The sequence below is a fragment of the Haliaeetus albicilla genome, chromosome 14 (genome assembly GCF_947461875.1).
Source record: "Haliaeetus albicilla chromosome 14, bHalAlb1.1, whole genome shotgun sequence".
Taxonomy (NCBI): Eukaryota; Metazoa; Chordata; class Aves; order Accipitriformes; family Accipitridae; genus Haliaeetus; species Haliaeetus albicilla.
Genome location: NC_091496.1, coordinates 19,715,713 through 19,732,602, shown reverse-complemented (window position 1 = coordinate 19,732,602; position 16,890 = coordinate 19,715,713). Strand labels below are relative to the sequence as shown.

Genomic DNA, 16,890 nt, shown 5'->3' with positions numbered 1-16,890 from the left:
TTCAACTACACTCACAACTCTCCTACCTCTTCCCACCCCAAGTAGCGCAGGGGTATGAGGAATGGGGGCTGCAGCCAGTTCATAACACTTCCCCTCTGTCACTCCTTCCTCTTCACACTCTTCCCCTGCTCTGGCATGGGTTCCCTCCCATGAGATACAGCCCTTCACAAACTTCTCCAACATCGGTCCTTCCAACGGGCTGCAGTTCTTCAAGAACTGCTCCAGCATGGGTCCTCTCCATGGGGTGCAGTCCTTCAGGAACAGACTGCTCCAGCGTGGGTCCCCCACAGGCCGCAGTTCCTGCCAGGAACCTGCTCCAGTGTGGGCGCTCCGTGGGCTGCAGCTTCCTTCAGGGCATCTCCATCTGCTCCGGTGTGGGGTCCTTCACAGGCTGCAGGTGGATATCTGCTCCACCGTAGTCTTCCATGGGCTGCAGGGGCACAACCTGCTTCACTGTGGTCTTCTCCACGGGCTGCAGAGGAACCTTAGCTCCACACCTGGAGCAGCTCCCTCCCTCCTTCCTCACTGACCTTGGAGTCTGCAGCGTTGTTTCTCTCACATTTTTCTCACTCCCCTATCTCACCGTTGCTGCACAGCATTTCTTTACCCTTTCTTAAATATATTTTCACAGAGGCACCACCAGCTCAGCTGATGGGCTCAGCTGTGCCCTTCAGTGGGTCCATATGAACTGGCTGGAACCATCTGTGTCCAGAACAGGGCAGCCCTGGCCTCTTTTCACAGAGGCCACCCAGGCAGCATCCTTGCTACCAAAACCTTGCCACATAAACCCAATACATCTAGACATGTCTAGAGAGAGATTTATGCCATGCCAGCATAAGTCTCAGTGACATTTTTAAGAAGTGTCACAGGACTGAGTTGAACAAAGAGTAGTAGTTTAACCAGAGCAGTTTACCTCAGTGTGATCTGGTGTTAAATGACAGCACCTTGTTTCTGAATTAATCTCAGGAATGTTTGAGCCTCATGAAAGGGATAGCTCCATGGATAATTCGAACACCACACTAAAAAGTAATCTTGAAGTGACTGGGTTTTGGCTAAACATGATTAGGAAACACTTGCATTTTTTAATAGTTTTCCAGCAAATCAAGTTTTTCACTTAGTTCTGCTTTACCTTACTTATTGTTCCTAAATCCAAAATACAAAGTAAAACTCAAGAAGATTTGATTCCCACATGTATAGAATTATAATTAAAAAATGCTTTCAGAAGCCTCTATAAAACAAACTCACCAACTTCATGGTTTCATCGAGTTATGGTTTAAAGAAAGTTTTAGAATTTGTTTCGTCTTCAGAAACTCTACAAAGTGACTGATGGTGTTTCAGCACTTTGGTAAGCAGCATATCAGTCACAATGAAAGACTACTATCACAAATAGTGCATTGTCAAATCAGGGAATTACAGCCCTAGTGGAGTTATACAGAAACTGTCATACATACCGGATCAAAAAAGACCTTTCCCTACTTTTTTCCCCAGTTTCTTTTAAATTGCAAGTTTTTTAGCAATTGATGGGTGAGTCTTTATAAATGTTCTCCTGGCCTTTGTTCAGAAGTTCAAACCAGTCTGGGAGTTAGGAGAGACATTTGATGAAACCTTAAGACCTTGAAAATAAAAGGAGTATTTTCTCAAAGTTTTATAAAAGGTGCTAGGCTCTGTCAAGTATTACAATTATTATAAGGTTTTAAAGATAGGCATAGAGGTTATATTATATTTTGCTTAGGAAAAAAATATGCAGCTAGAAAAACAGAAGAATCAAGCCATCACCTTATATAATAGCAAGTTCAAGATTTTTAGGGGAATGCTGCCTTTTGGAGGAGCTTCTGTTGAAACTTATCAAATGCTGAGAGAACGAGAAGAATTTATTCAACCATAAGGAAACTGGTCATTAAAAAGGACCTGGAGATTAGGTTCCAAATTTTATTTACTGCCAAATGCACTGTTAAACTCACTGAATGATAATTATGAGCAGCACTGTATTTCTGGTTTTACAGTATTTTTGTATGTTGTAAAATTTGAGAATAAAATCTTCAGTTTACTTATGAAAAGTATTCCCTGAGTAAATGTCATACAGAGATCAAAGTGTATTCTAAAAATACAGTAGGCCCTATGTTTCTTATCATTCTCCCGGTAATACTGGCATATTATGTTCTTATCATCACAGTTATATTGGTCTTGGAATTTTTGACTAATTCTACTGTTACGATTTTGTTATCCTTTTCTGTTAACATAACAGAATTTTCATTTGGGGGAAAAAAAAAAGTCAGAACACATTTTGTGATAAGCCACTGGGGCCTCAAGGCATCTTGTAACTTGTAAATCAGAATGTGGTGGTGATGGTATTATATGAAATCAGTTATAGTATGTTTAAAAAAAACCCACCAAAACCCAAAAACCCTGCTGAAATGTCCCTTTATGACATCTGTCCATGCTCATAAAATGTTCTACAGTTTAGTGCTCTTTGTGTAGCTGTTTCAGTGCTTATTCACTGCTACTTTTCAAGGGCCATGTCAGAGAGACCTTGACAGGTAATTTTGCATAGAAATACCCAGAGAGTTCACGTGACGTCAAATGATGTATAGGAGGAAATGTTTCAAAATTACTAACCTCCCTTTACTACTTTTTTTTTTTCCAATAAAACAATCTATTCTTTAATCCTAACAGACTTTTGTAATTCACCCTTTCCTTAAGACAAAAAGGCGACACTGACAGCCCTGATGATTCAGCATCATATCTTCTAACAACATCTTTTATGCATCTCCTTTCACAGATTGAATGTTGCTTCATCATTTCTCTGCTTTTTCTACTAGTATATAGCAGTTTTACAGCAAAGACATGAATACTAATAGCTGAAACGTCAGTCTTGTTAACCTTGATAAAATTCTCATTGACTTCAGTGTGGTAACATTCCTCTCATAGCTGGCTTGCTTAGAAACATTTTGAGACGCAGTTTGACCTTTTTCCTCCTTCTCTTCCTACAAAAACTTGAGTATTATTTCTTTAATCTTTTAGTTCATATCTTCAAAATTTTCCAGTACATTTTGTAATCAAATAGTCCATTGACAGAGACAGAGACTTGGATGAAATAGGAACCAACTGATTGATTATTCTTTATAAACATATAACGATTAAGAGTATTTTTATTCACACCCAGTGAAAGACAAAGCATTCTAATACTCCCTTCTTTGTAATTGAACCTTTAAAGAGTGGATTTTAGTAAACATACACATACATAAACATATATAAACATAAACCTAAAGTGGGTTCCAAAAGTAAAATCCGTCTTTCACTATCAAAATAATTAAACTGAAAAGCATGGTTATTTCTCCTGCTCTAATGAAAAATAGCAAATGCAGTCATAGCGGGTTAAATTTATGATGTGTAAACTGAGCTCTTATTTTCAGCAAACAAACAATATTGGTGATATATATGTTATCTTACACTCAGCATTACTTCAGATGGAAAGAAACTGGTGTAGAAGAAGATCACGAAGGGGAAAAAAATGCAATAAAACATACGATTGTCTTCCATGAAAATAAATGAGAACACTACTTCAAACTATACTGATGGGTTATAAGCTGATTTAGACAAAAACTAAGAAAAAAAACTATTCATAGAGAATTCATAGATACTGTCAATATCATTTTTGATGCTGACACTACACAAAAATGTTTTGCTACAGATCCTGACAATCACACAAGAGGAATAAGTCTAATGTATTGTATTCAGGAGTCTAAAACCACCTTTCACTATGACCTTGAAACTCTACAACTGAAGATGACCAAAAAAAGCTGTGTGTTATTTGGAAATATTTGTTTCAACAGTCAAAGCAGTTGTAGTACAAAACATGATCTAGATGAACACGTAACATTTCATCAGCTCTTACTGTCCTCTACTCACTCAGCTTCCTCTTGTTTCAGCTTGGATTTCTGTGCCTTCTGGAGTGGTACAATCTCTGTATATATTTGTTCAGGAAACATCAGTTCTTCAGGAGGGCCTTTTTAATTTCCTGAAAGAGAACATAATTAATAAGAACATCTTTACTACATACAATGAAATACAGCATAGTTGACACAAAATAATGCATGTTTGAGAAGTATTAAATCCTTATTCCACTAATGTAGAAAGAATAAGATTAAATAACAGAAATCAATTTTGGTTAACAGATTGTAAAGTTACAATTATGAGAGTCTCCGTACTGAACTTTAATCCTTAACTATTTGGAGGTATCTAGAGTTATCTCTGGTTTTTCTTTATAATAATTTTTTTTATTACATACATTGTTTCTGTGTTTCAGAATGGCTTGACGTTGCACTACTTGGATTTTTGAGGTAATGCTTACATTTTTTACCTACAAAACATATTAACAACTTGCTTTCTATCTTGCTTTACACACACTTAATAACTTGCTTGTATGTGGCCAGGGAAAGAGCAATGCTTTTGTTTAAGCTCTTCCTGCTATCTACAGTGAGCCACAGATGTGCTAAGCAAGGCCATATTGCTTTATCAGTCTCCTTTTGTTGCTGGTAAATACGTAGCTGAAAATAAAGTATGCTTCTTCATACTCTGATATGTTGACTGGGAACTAGCCCTCCACATGCTCTGATAGCATGAAACAGCTTGAATATTTCTTAGTCAACAGAATTTCTCAAAACACTTCAAAAATAAATCATCAAACAGTATTTTGGGCTCCACTAAGGGGAAAAAAAAAAAAAAAAGAAAACATTTTCTTTCAATATGTGAAGTGATACTCACAGGTTATTTCCAAAATTGACTCTATTTTCCTTTTTAAGGAATCCAGTTCATTTTAAAAGCCAGCTACACAGTGATGGAAATAGAGGAAAATTGCAGCCATTAAGTGCAGACAGGAAATGTGTGCGCCAGCTTTAGCTCAACATGAAAATTAAATCCAAACTGCTACAACTAGGTCTGGGTTTTAATGTTAATTGTTCACATGCCCTCAATACAAATTATTCACACTAATGTACTGCATTAGCCAAGCCTGTCACTTCTACAATTATTTGTTGTTGTTGTTGTTGTTTTGTAAATGCCATCTCATTTTGTGTCCATTGTGGGAATGTAGGTAAGCTGCTTTAGTTGTAAGAAAGTTCTGAGCATAACATTTAAGGCTGCTGCAGCAGTTTCATGGATCATTAACAATTTGCTAATATTGTTTTAGCTTGCAAATTAGTGCAGCTTAGTGACTAAGGAAAGGTTCCATAGCTGTCATCAATCAGACTAAAATTCTTCATGCATGAGATGAAAAACGATTTTTAGCCTTTGAGACTCAGACAGCAATTACTGTAACAAAAAAAAACCAAAAACAAAAAAAAAAAGCAGGGGGTGAGGGGAGGAGTGTGAAAGGGAGAAAGAAAGCTGTATAAATGCTGTTAGCAATTCTATTAAATTTATTTCTTGTTGCACTAGAAAAGAACTAACACATGCTGTGTAACCATGCCTTAGCTTCCTGCTGTATTAATGAAATGACAAACTTTAGAGAGAAAAAAGAGAACCTTTCCTAGGAAATGACAAGAGATTAGTGAATAAAGAAAGAGGGAAAAAAAAACCCAAAACCAAAAAGAAAACCAAAACAAACCCAAATCTCAAACGTGGGAGTTTAGAAATATATTTCCTTCAGCCATCACCCACTCCTTTCATATTTGCTCTTGAACATTTGAGTGACTGAGTTTTACTCACACGGATGCTCACAGAAGTCAAATCCTTAGCTTCCGTGCTCTAGTACTCACACAGACAGCAAATTTTAAACACCATGTACACACATCTTCATGGAAGAGGAAAATATCAGTCTTCTCAGATTCTCTTGCCAGAGACCTACAGCAGTAGAGTTAGGAAGCCAACAAGCAGTTCCTGGGGACCACTCAATAACTAAGTTGTTATCACTGAATTTCTTCAGAGCAAATAGCAGTTTGAGTCCACACAGTGTGAATGTACAGCTCACAGTGGGGTTTCTTTGCCTGCCTCTCCAGCAGAGCAGAGGGCAAGGACAGATGCATTATAAAGAGCGGCAAGGCAGAAACTCTAGTGAGTTATGCTACTCCCTTGTAGCATAAGCTAGTACGTGATCTGTGTCTCCAGCTTCACTTACACCAGCAAAAAAAGTAGATTTCTCATCAGGTTGTTTTTATTTTGTTTTTAACCAAGCCCTCTCACTCCAAAATATTTTTCTCTCATCCATCATCTTTAAATTCATTCATACTCTTTTTTCCTATTGCCTTCTCTGCACACCGCCTTGCAGCCTTTCCCAGTTTTGCACTTTCACATAACTTCCCATCAAATCTTCCCCTTTCCCATTGCTCTATTCTGTCCCTTCTGGTATTTGTCTTGATCTCATCTACCTCATTGTAGATCTACACTCCTCTCTTTCAAATATTTCTCTTCTTTATGGAAGCTCAAAAAGTCCATCCATCTACATACAAACTGCATTAAGAAAACAGAGAAAGTACAATACAAAGTGACAACAATATCATTGTGATAATACCTTTTGTCTTCTTCAAACTAAATACTTCTCTTTGTATCAGGCATTGTACAGGTTGTTTCTCATTTGTCAGTCAGAAATGTGGACAGAAAAGGGCATGTGTCTGTACAGCAGCCACTGAAGTTCTCACCTGTGTTTAGCTTAAAACCCTGATGCCTCTGGTAGAGAGGTGGGGCATTAGTCTGAGAACAGGCATCATTGTAGTGCCATCATATTTTGTAAAGTTCTGTCAAGGCCACTGGAAAGAAAGGCCTAAATTTTCAAATTCATCAAAATGCTTTTCAGGATAAGAGTCTATGTTCTTTATGTTTAGGAGAGATGGAACTTAAGTGTCATAAGACTGCATAAACAATCCATAACTCAGTATTAGTAATCAAGATCATGCATAAACAGAGGAAACATATTGAGACAGAACACTATTTTATCAGTGTACCACAAGCTAGACTCTTCAGATGATCAATATTTTCTAAAAAAAAGAGACCAGTGTAACCAAAAATAAGGAATTTTTTAAATAACCTTCTTTAATGTTTCTTTTTGTTTACAAGACATTGACTCATTCCACATTTTCCTGCCTTCTAAAATATTCTAATTCTGTCTGTTTTACAAGTGTCTCAGATAGGTTATCTTTCTGAGGAACAGAAATCATATCATGTAATTTTTGTGATGAACCAAAACTCAAAACAATTCTTTTTTCTTGGACAACTGCAAAATTGTTACAGTCAATAAACACAGTAGGAAGCCAGAGACAAATAAATGGACAAACAGGTTTTGTGAACAAGAAATAAAAGTTTTGATAAGTTATTTGATAGAAATTATTTGCTTAGCTTTCTTTTAAGATATTAGTTAATTTAATAAGGAAGTAATTAGATTTATCAGACAGAAAATTTTGATTAACCATTATTATAACAAGGCTTTTAGTCAGTGTCATTTTTTTTAAAAGATGCATTTTAAAATGGTAAAAAAAATTACCAGGTCTGTTTTCAGATTCAGCTTAACTTAATGTGAAAGGAATGATCTTATCATTAAGTAGTGCCATCAAAGTACATAGTTATCTGTGTTACATCTATGTCAAATAATGCTGGTTAGTACATGGAGTTAGAATCTTATGCTTAAGTTTTATGCTAAAGACTACTCCCAGCTGACTTGATGGTACACAAAATAATCATGGCTATCATGTCACAATTGGCAGATGTGAAACTGGATAGATCTCCATCTTTGTATCAAAAGTTTGCAACACCAAGAATTTTAGTGAGCTTGTTAATTAAAATAAGAGTCATAATTTCAAGTATTTTTTTAAGTTTCTCTAAAACTGTTGAATTTTGAATTTGGGAACAATAAAAAAAAAATACTGGCACTTACTGAGCCGCTGAGAAGCAATATATAAAATAATGTTTCAATAAAGATTTTAACTGCTTTTTAACATTGTCATTTTGAATATAGTTATATGCAAAAGAGCCTGTGAAATCAGGTGATTGCATCTTAACAGTTCACCTTGAGTGCAGTAAAAAATTTCAGTATAAACAAGAATCTTAAAATGCCAAGAAGTTTAGTTAATCACATTCTACATTTCAGAAAGTCTTAAACTGTACATAGATAACATATATTTTCTTGGTATGTTAAGTGTTAATCACACTTCTGGTAGTGTAAGCCCTATATATATTTCTAATTATGACATTTATAATCAAATTATCCAACAGAACAGTTATTACAGTTAGATTTATTTTTAGACCCCTACTGTATCTGAACAACATAATGCAATCCATCAATCAAAAAAGTAATAATTTATTGCTGTTTCTTCCCATTTATAAGGACATTTTTTATCAGCTTGACAAAATGAGTTATGAGTCCTATTTTTCAGACTTCACTTTCCTTTAAAAGTTAATTTAGTAACGTCAGATACCTAAAATTAAAAATAAAAAAAAATAATAACAACTTTAAAAAAAAAGGATGGAGAGAAAGAAAGCACCTTTCTTTAAAAATTTCCAAAACAGTGCCTTTTACTTGTTGTATTTACTAATGTAATAAATCTGGTGTTCTGTTTTACCTAACAAGAACATGGTGTATGTTCTAGTAAAATAATTTATTTTGTAGTTAACTCATCTATTATGGGGTGCAAATCTTTGCTCTCAATAAATAAATAACCAATATTTATGCATTTAGTGCAAGAAAAAAACCCAATATTAAGTTCTTTACACATATTACAGATTTCCCAGTTAACATTTCAGAAAATTATTAGTGAAACATTTCATTCAACAAGTGGTGGTGAAAACATCTAAAATGGCAATCAGTAGAGGTCTTATAATTTTATCTCTGGGTTGTACAATTTGTCTTTCCCTATTGCCAGACACAGAGTATTTATTTATTCCTTTTTATGTGTTTATTTAGTTAAAAATTTTCCATTCCCATCTAAATTATTACACAACTCTGAACTTCCAGCATAGCAACCATGGTGAGCACTGATGAATTAAAAAATAAAAAACCCCCTCCACTTATGGTAAGTTAACTTTTCTCCATGCCATGCAGAATGGAAATGGAATAGAAAACAATAATGTTTCTAATACATTATCTCCTTATGGGTAAGCAATTAAGGATGACTCTCATGGAGCAGGCTAAATAAACTGTCTAATATTTATATGGTACAGATGCTTCATAAATAATCTTTAAGTATTATTCTGGTGTATTTAGGTCTTCTAAAGTATAATGATAAAATTAATTAAAGAAGATAATATTATTGGCTTTCTTGAAAATACCAGTGCAAAGACAGAGTTTTCTATGAGGAATTTGTGCTGTTTATAAACCAACCCTTATTTGAATTTTTTACTATTAATGGAAAAATCTGCCTGTTCTCAGGGCTGCATGAATTAGGCATAAACATTAGTAGCCTGACTGTACCAGTCAAAATGGTGACCTAATCAGTATCTTAAGGCAAGGAAATCTTTGCCATCACACCCATCCAAAACTCTTCTGGCTTTTTAACTGTGCTAGAACTGAATTCTTTCTACTTTCAGCTGGCAAATAACAAAAAGCAAACATGAAGTATTGTATTATACCAATAAAAAATATTTCATTATGTTACTCAAATCGTCCAAAACTCACTATGCTCCCTGCAGCTCTGTAGCAACAATATTCACTAGATCATAATTTACTTTAAAATAATTCACTAAACACAATACACTCACCAAAAGAACACTACCAACTGTAAGGAGTGTAGACAATGTCTTTGCTGGATGTACTACTCTTTTTCCAAAAAGCTGGAATAATTTGTAGTTAATTCCTCATTATTCTTTTCTATATGGAAACTATATTGCCTATTGACTAGGAATTTTACTATTTTTAGCATTGGATAAACTCAGCCTGTATATTGACAAAGGACATATAAATCTCAATAAACACTGTAAACAAGTAAAAATCGTGATCAAAGCAAAATAAACTGTCAAATGCAACTGTCATATGTTTAAAGTTTCTTTTTCCACAAAACCGTCACACATATTTTGACAGCAAACATAGTCAGTAAAATACTATTCTAAAAATTCAATATAAAGGTATCATCATTAGTTAATAAATAATCCTACACTTAATGTCACATGTCTTATAGTATCCAACAACACATTGTAAATGTACATTGCTCAAACTATGCTTACAACACTATTGTGGGCAGAATTACAACAGAGCATTAACACCTTCCAGCACTCGAAATTTGTTAATGTTCTTAATAGCATGCCATAAAAAAAAAAAAAATTAAAAAAATCCCTAAAACAACCACCAACTAAAAAAATGATTTTATTTAATCATAGTTAATTGTTTATTATAAATCTTTTTGTAAAAGTAACTGACAGAGAATCTAGTCTCCATCTCTAATCAATATCTTAACTGAACTAAAACTCTCTTCAGAATGTGATTTCAAAAATTGATAAACTACATGTCTAAAAGCAGACTAAGAGGTGAAGAACAGGTTCATTCATTGCTTCTTGGGCAGGAAGAAGGAGGATGCAAATTAGTATAATTAAAAATCTCTTTCTACAGTCATTCTGAAACTGGAAGGAAATCACACTTTCCAGATACTTGCTCTGTGTCTCCACCTTCAAAGAAATTTTGAGGGATACAGAGGCATTCTGTGGAATGATAAAAACACTCAAAGAACTAAAAGTTAGTAGTTTAACACAGTAAAAAATTCAGGAGTACTTTTTTCCTCATAAGAGGACTAAACATGGATGATGGCTTAGGAAAAGAGTCTTATGAAGACCATTAGTGACCTAGAAAAGAGATCAGTTACTGACAAATATGGCGTGTATATATATATATATATATGTGTGTGTCATACACAAGTGTGTGTATGTGTATAGATATTTATATCAGTTGTTAAGTTTGAGACTACTGTGATAGGAGTGTTTAGAAGACTGAAAAATCAGGCAAGTTAAAACTAAAATTCATTAACACTTTGTACTAATGTTTAATTAACAAAAAAAATATATTGCATGCACTTACACTACAGAGCTGATGTTGCATAGCTAGTGCTGATAGGTACAGTCCTTGGAGGTACTTGGTCACTAAAGTTGAGGTGAGCAAGCTTCAGAGCTCTTTGGCGAGAGAAGTTGGAACTGACATGGGCTTGCCTTCTTTATTTTCTGTCTAGCTTCTTCATGCTTGATGGTTTTTTTTCCTGTTTTCAGCCCTTCCCAAAATGGGACCTCATCTGCTACCAGCACCGCTTCTTTTGTTTTTAGTTTTGCCTGCCGTTCTTCTGTATTCAGCTGGATGCCCTGTCTACTTGCAGAGACTTTTATCATTTGTGTGTCTTCTGGGGCAACTATATGTCTTTGCTACTTTGGAGCTCACACATTTATGTACACATTGTGACGGGAATGCCATCACGTTGTTAACAAGTACTTGTATACTGCTAAAGTACTTGTATACTGCTGTTGGTCACACTACATTCGTACCATTTTGGTGTGTTCATATTTGTAAGCAAATTAATATTTATATATTTTGTAAGTAAATCAATATTAACTATATCCAGATTTATACAATTATAATTTATAGGTGTCACAGGCCTCTGCTTTGGCAACAAAAGGAGAGACAAATGAACATGTATTTTATACAACGTTATTCTTTCTTTTCCATATAAGTAAACCAAAAGACTTCTGTTTCACTGTGGGAGGAATCAAATACAGTATATATCAAAACTTGCACATTTATTTGAGTCAGCTTTTATCTCTAATCTTAATAAACTTACCATTCATGGCCATTGCTTGGATAACTTCATGCAAATTCTCCATGAGACATATCCCCGGGATATTGAAACTTTCTCAAAATAGTACCACAGAAGAATGAGGATACAGCCCAAAAGTCACAGAAGTCAGAGGAAGCACAGATGAAACAAGCAAACAAACCAGAGCTGAAAATATTACTGGTTGGTTTAATACACTGGCTGAAATGCTGTGATGCCTCCAAATGCCAAGATGCTGGGAAGTTTGTGTGTGATCTGGATTCCATAGAACCACATCAAGTTTAATCAAAGAAGACTATCAGGCAGGTCTAGGTGAATATTCCCACTCTTCAGGTTCAATCTTAAAGGTTAGATTCACTTCATCTACCTGTTCTCTGTAAATAAGTTAAATTTGCTTCATTTCCAGCCTACATTTCTGTAAAAATTCTGAAGTCAAGAAAGCCAAGTTTAACTTTTGGATGAACATTTAGGCCACTGAATATCTATGCTATGCTAAAGGGTCTTTGTAATTCCTAATTATTTCAGCTAATTTGATTGCTACTATACATTATGTTATTTTTGTTTTCTAAACTCTTAACCTGACACACACCTTCAGCTTTTGCAAACCTGCGTGAGGTGATTTTGCCTACCTAGGGCTAGGTACAAGGTGGTTCTCACATCTAATAAACATATTTTATAATAAAAAATAAAACTATTTTAAACATCATGTTCTTCACTGAAAAAACCCAACCAACCCTCCCCCCCCCAAAAAAAGATATTTTAAAACCTTCAAAAATAATGAGACAGAAACAAAAGGAGGCATCAAAAATAAGGAATAGGCTAAGAGATCTTTGGTAATTTTGTGGGGGGAAAGGCAAAATTTCAAGTCCCCAGCCTGATAGATGACAGTTTGGCAAATATGACAGTCTCTTTTAATCTCTCCCTTGGAGATGTTCTTTACATAAATAAAGGAATACACACTGGATTAGCCAAGTTTTTCATACCCTACATGAGGAAAATGTTATTTAACTCTGGGATCAGTCTTACATTGGCCAAATAAATATTTAGTTGTACATACACATAAACTGCCAGCAGGATGAAATACTGAAAAAAGAGATTCATGATGAATTAGGGCACAAAGCTGGAATGGAAAACAGAACCTGTGAGGGAGGGACCTTGTGGTCACCAGATAGGTTTGCAGCCAGGACTCTCCTGCATAATTCTTTTCTTATGTTCTTTAGTTTCAACTAAAACTTTGCTACAAGTGTCTTAAATAATTTGTTAAAGAAAATCCTGTCTACACTATTTACTAAGGGCTCTTAATGTCTTTTATTCTGATGGAGAAAAAATGGTTTGTTGTCAATTTTCTGATGACCTGTATATAAGAATGGGAATAAACACAATATGTTACAGAATAAAAACACTGATTTAAACCTGACTCTGGCTCCCAAGCTTCTCCTATATTTGCTGTCTCAGAGGGAAATATCTGTAAGATCAGATATGTATTCCCTTAAGCTAGGCAAGCATGATATATATGAAGCACTATTGATTTTGCTTCCATATGAACACAATAGAAAAGGTAGAATATATCAAGACATGATGTAACAAAGATCTCCCAGGATTGGAGGTGTATTTGGGAAAATTTGCCAGCTATTTTGACATATAGGAACTTTCAGAATGCAATGTAGGTCATTTCTGTGTCAGTCCCGGGAACAAAAAAAAAAAAGGAAAAGGAGAACATAATTTCATACCCAGTTTTAAATTAAATTCAGTGTTCTACAAAGCCACTGATCCAGCAAATGAGCTTTCTGCTGACAGGAAACGACAAGCCTATGCTGCTCTGCATGGAAAGGCGAGCCAGGAACTGGAAATCACAGCAGGCAGGCAGGGCAGCAGCTCTCCCACCAAGGGACACCATTACAGAGTATGCATGCAAGAAGAGCAGAGGATTGGTGGCAGTGACCAGGGTCAGCCAACAGCCCTGTGATTGCCAGCCACATCCTTAGTGACAATGCCAGACCAGGAAACCAAGTCAGTGATGCCAGGTCAGGGACAGCAAGGTGCAATACCGGGGAGGGGCACAGCTGCAACAAAACTCACACAAGGACCTAGGGCAAGGACTTGAGGTTAAATACAGCTTCCACACAAAGGGGACAGAGATCCCAGAAGAGGCTCCCACAGCTCCTTCTCACAGTTTATGTGTTTTCACTGCAGTTTCATCCCAGGTTACACGGCTGAGCCAAATCAGAGCTGATTTTGAACACAGATAGCCAAATCCATAGGCATTGGGGGAAGAGGCTGCAGAGCCTGTTAGTTCCCTCAGCATCTTGATACCTGCATCAATCAATTTTTTTTCCCAGTCAACAGGAGTTTAAATGCTGTGAGTTTAAATCCTCAGCCTTTGGAGAGGACAGGACATTTCACAGAAGTGTAGTATTGCCTCAAGATTTTCAACAGTTTTTCCTTTGATTTGGCTAAGGTCAGTACTGTACAACCATTTCAGTTTTGGCAGGTACTTAGATTGGAAGGCATAAAAAAATACAGAAATAACAAAACAAATCTACCAATTAGCCTTACACACACACACACACACACAAAAAAAAAGCTAGGGGTTTTTTTATACAGTATTGAAGAATCCCACTTTAACTTGCTTTGCAAATATGAAGAGTTAGGAAATAGAAATGTAAGAGGTCCATTTATGTAACTGATTTGCCATCTTTTAGCCAGAAGAAAGCACTCTTCCAACTGTTTCAGTAGCACTTTCAAGATACTGTAATGCATTTAAACTGTTTCAATGAAATTTGATTATAATTGCTTGTTTAACAGTTCTACCAAATTGTGAACCCTTTATCTCAGAGCTTATAAACAAAATTAATGACAAAAATTAATACAAATTCTTCACTGTGTTTTTTACACTGAAGAATCTTTTACTTTACAGATGGATAGATGTTAAAGTGTGTTATAGGAAACCTCTTTATTGCCATATTCCTTCACCACTTTAAATAAGAATCTTCCTTAAGCTGAAGTTTAGGAAGGAATGGTTTGTAAGCTTTGGGAGCTGGGAAGTGGTCACAAAATTTCTACAGCACATAGAAAAATGTTTCCCCAAATGTCTACTGGTTCATGTGGAGTATGACTAACGTAAGATGTCAGACTCCTTTTCATCTGAGAGGGATTTTTTCTTTCTGCTAGGTTGACTTGGACACTATGATGTTTTGTTCCCTCCTTATCACAGAACACAGATCTTGTTTGTCATCTGGACTGTAAATTTCATTGATCATACTACATAGCTTTCTACCCTAAGGTTATTGCGTTTGAGCACTATCATTACGCATCTCAAATCTGCATATTGTAAATTTTATTTGCAGTATGTATTTTATCGATCAGCCAAGAGGTGATGTTCTAGTGTTTTTCCCCCCCCACAGTAATCCACAGACAAGTTTATTGAAGTCTTTCAAAAACAGAAGGGATTAAATATAGCCAAAGCATTTAAAAATAATAAATCCTTAAAAATTAAAGTCTGTAACATTGTTTCAGAGCATTGCTTCAATTGTGGAACTGTGATTTCTGGTTGTGGTTAATGATGTGGAAAGAGTATGTGATGAGGTCTAATGTCAGACCACTACCAGGTGCTACGAATTATGGAAGGAACAGTTGCCTACTTTGAGTCATTTATTGTTAAATAATACCCAGCCTGCTTCCACTGTATTCTTAACAGCCTCATTTTTACTTACAACACCTAACAGGATAAGGAATAAAGCCATTGAAGTCAATACATTTGAGTAACACTACTCAAAGTAAATGAAAAGAAACACTTTTTTTTTTTTCCACTTAAAAAAAAAAAACCAACATGGTAAACATAGGTCACAGTATAATGAAAGTGGTTTAGAGAGCCACATTTGTTCCATTTTTTCCAGGACTAGCTCCACTTCAGGGGTATGAAAACTATTTTGGTAGAAATTCAGGTCCATATTACGTTTCTACAGAGTAAATCAGAATCATACTGTTATTTTCATGACCAAAAGACAAAACCACCTCTGATATTCTACTCCTGTAATCACATCTGTAAAAGCAGATTAGGAACATTTTGCTTTTGCAAATTAAATGCAAATGAGCTAGCTGCAGAAGGAACAATACATTAGAGAATCAGACCTATTGTCCACAGATGGGATCTTCAGTAACTGCCCAACATTACAGAATTCCATCAAGGAAGGAAGAAGTGGTTTACAAATTACTAGGGACATTTTCCTCCATTTAAAACAACGTAAATCACATCATTTATGATAAAACTTCTTATATATAGAAGTAATCTTCATTCTTTGGCAGGTTGCTGACCATTTAGGAGATCATTAGAAGTAGTCATAGTAATTTGGCTATTTAAGTTAAATCTGTCTCTGCTAAGTTAAATACCCCCCATTAACATAATCAATTTAGAGTAACTCCCTTGAACTTCAAAATTATGTAACCTTATCCTTAGTTTTATGTTCAGTGATGTAGCTACAAGCTTGAAGACTATATAAGAATTTCAGATACTGTATTTGTGAGCTTCTCATGTTCCCAGTTTCTGGGAACATGAGATGCTTTGCCAGAGCTACTCTAACACCTTTTCTGGTAGAAACCAAAGATGTTGTAATCACAGCTAAACTGCTTCTGATATATTTCCTTTTCTTATCCTAACTAGTCCCTAGTTTTCACTAGTCTACTTGTTTTATGGTGAAAGATTCACCATGCCTGCAGGTTTTGGATTGATGATGTGGGTGGGATCGGCACTGAGATTTGTATTAGTCACCACCAAAGAAAATGACACTTGGCAGCCTCCAGAGTTGTCTCTTGCCCTTGGCCCAGGAACCCTTTACATCCCCCCGGGGCTGTCAGTCCCTGCCCCAGCAATGCCGCAGCAGGGCCACAGGACCAATCCTGGCCAGCCTCAGCCCATCTCCAGCCGCATAGAGATGCCCGATGTCCCCAGCTGACCCCTGGCCTGGTCTGTGCCCTGGCTGGGGAAAGGCAGAGCAGGGACTCCCAGCCAGAGCCTGTCCCACTGTCTTTGGCTTTTGGTGGCGAGACTGGCCCTGGCCACGAAGCCCTGCCCTGACACCCCATGGGGAGTCCCCTTGGCCCCCAGCACCTGGCCCAGGAGCGTCACCAACCCTCACAGTGCCCTCACACAAGACAGCAA

At 36.1% G+C, this 16,890-nt stretch overlaps 1 long non-coding RNA gene across 1 annotated transcript in view; it reads right to left on the bottom strand.

Moving 5' to 3' along the window:
- Positions 1-1,462: 1,462 nt before the first annotated feature.
- Positions 1,463-16,890, bottom strand: part of LOC138689035 (uncharacterized) — a 79,469-nt gene continuing 64,041 nt past the window's right edge. The window contains exons 2-3 of the long non-coding RNA XR_011327842.1: positions 3,910-4,018; positions 1,463-1,613 (exon numbers count right to left, since the gene is read on the bottom strand). This is a non-coding gene — a long non-coding RNA (uncharacterized lncRNA). The remainder of the gene's footprint in view (positions 1,614-3,909; positions 4,019-16,890) is intronic.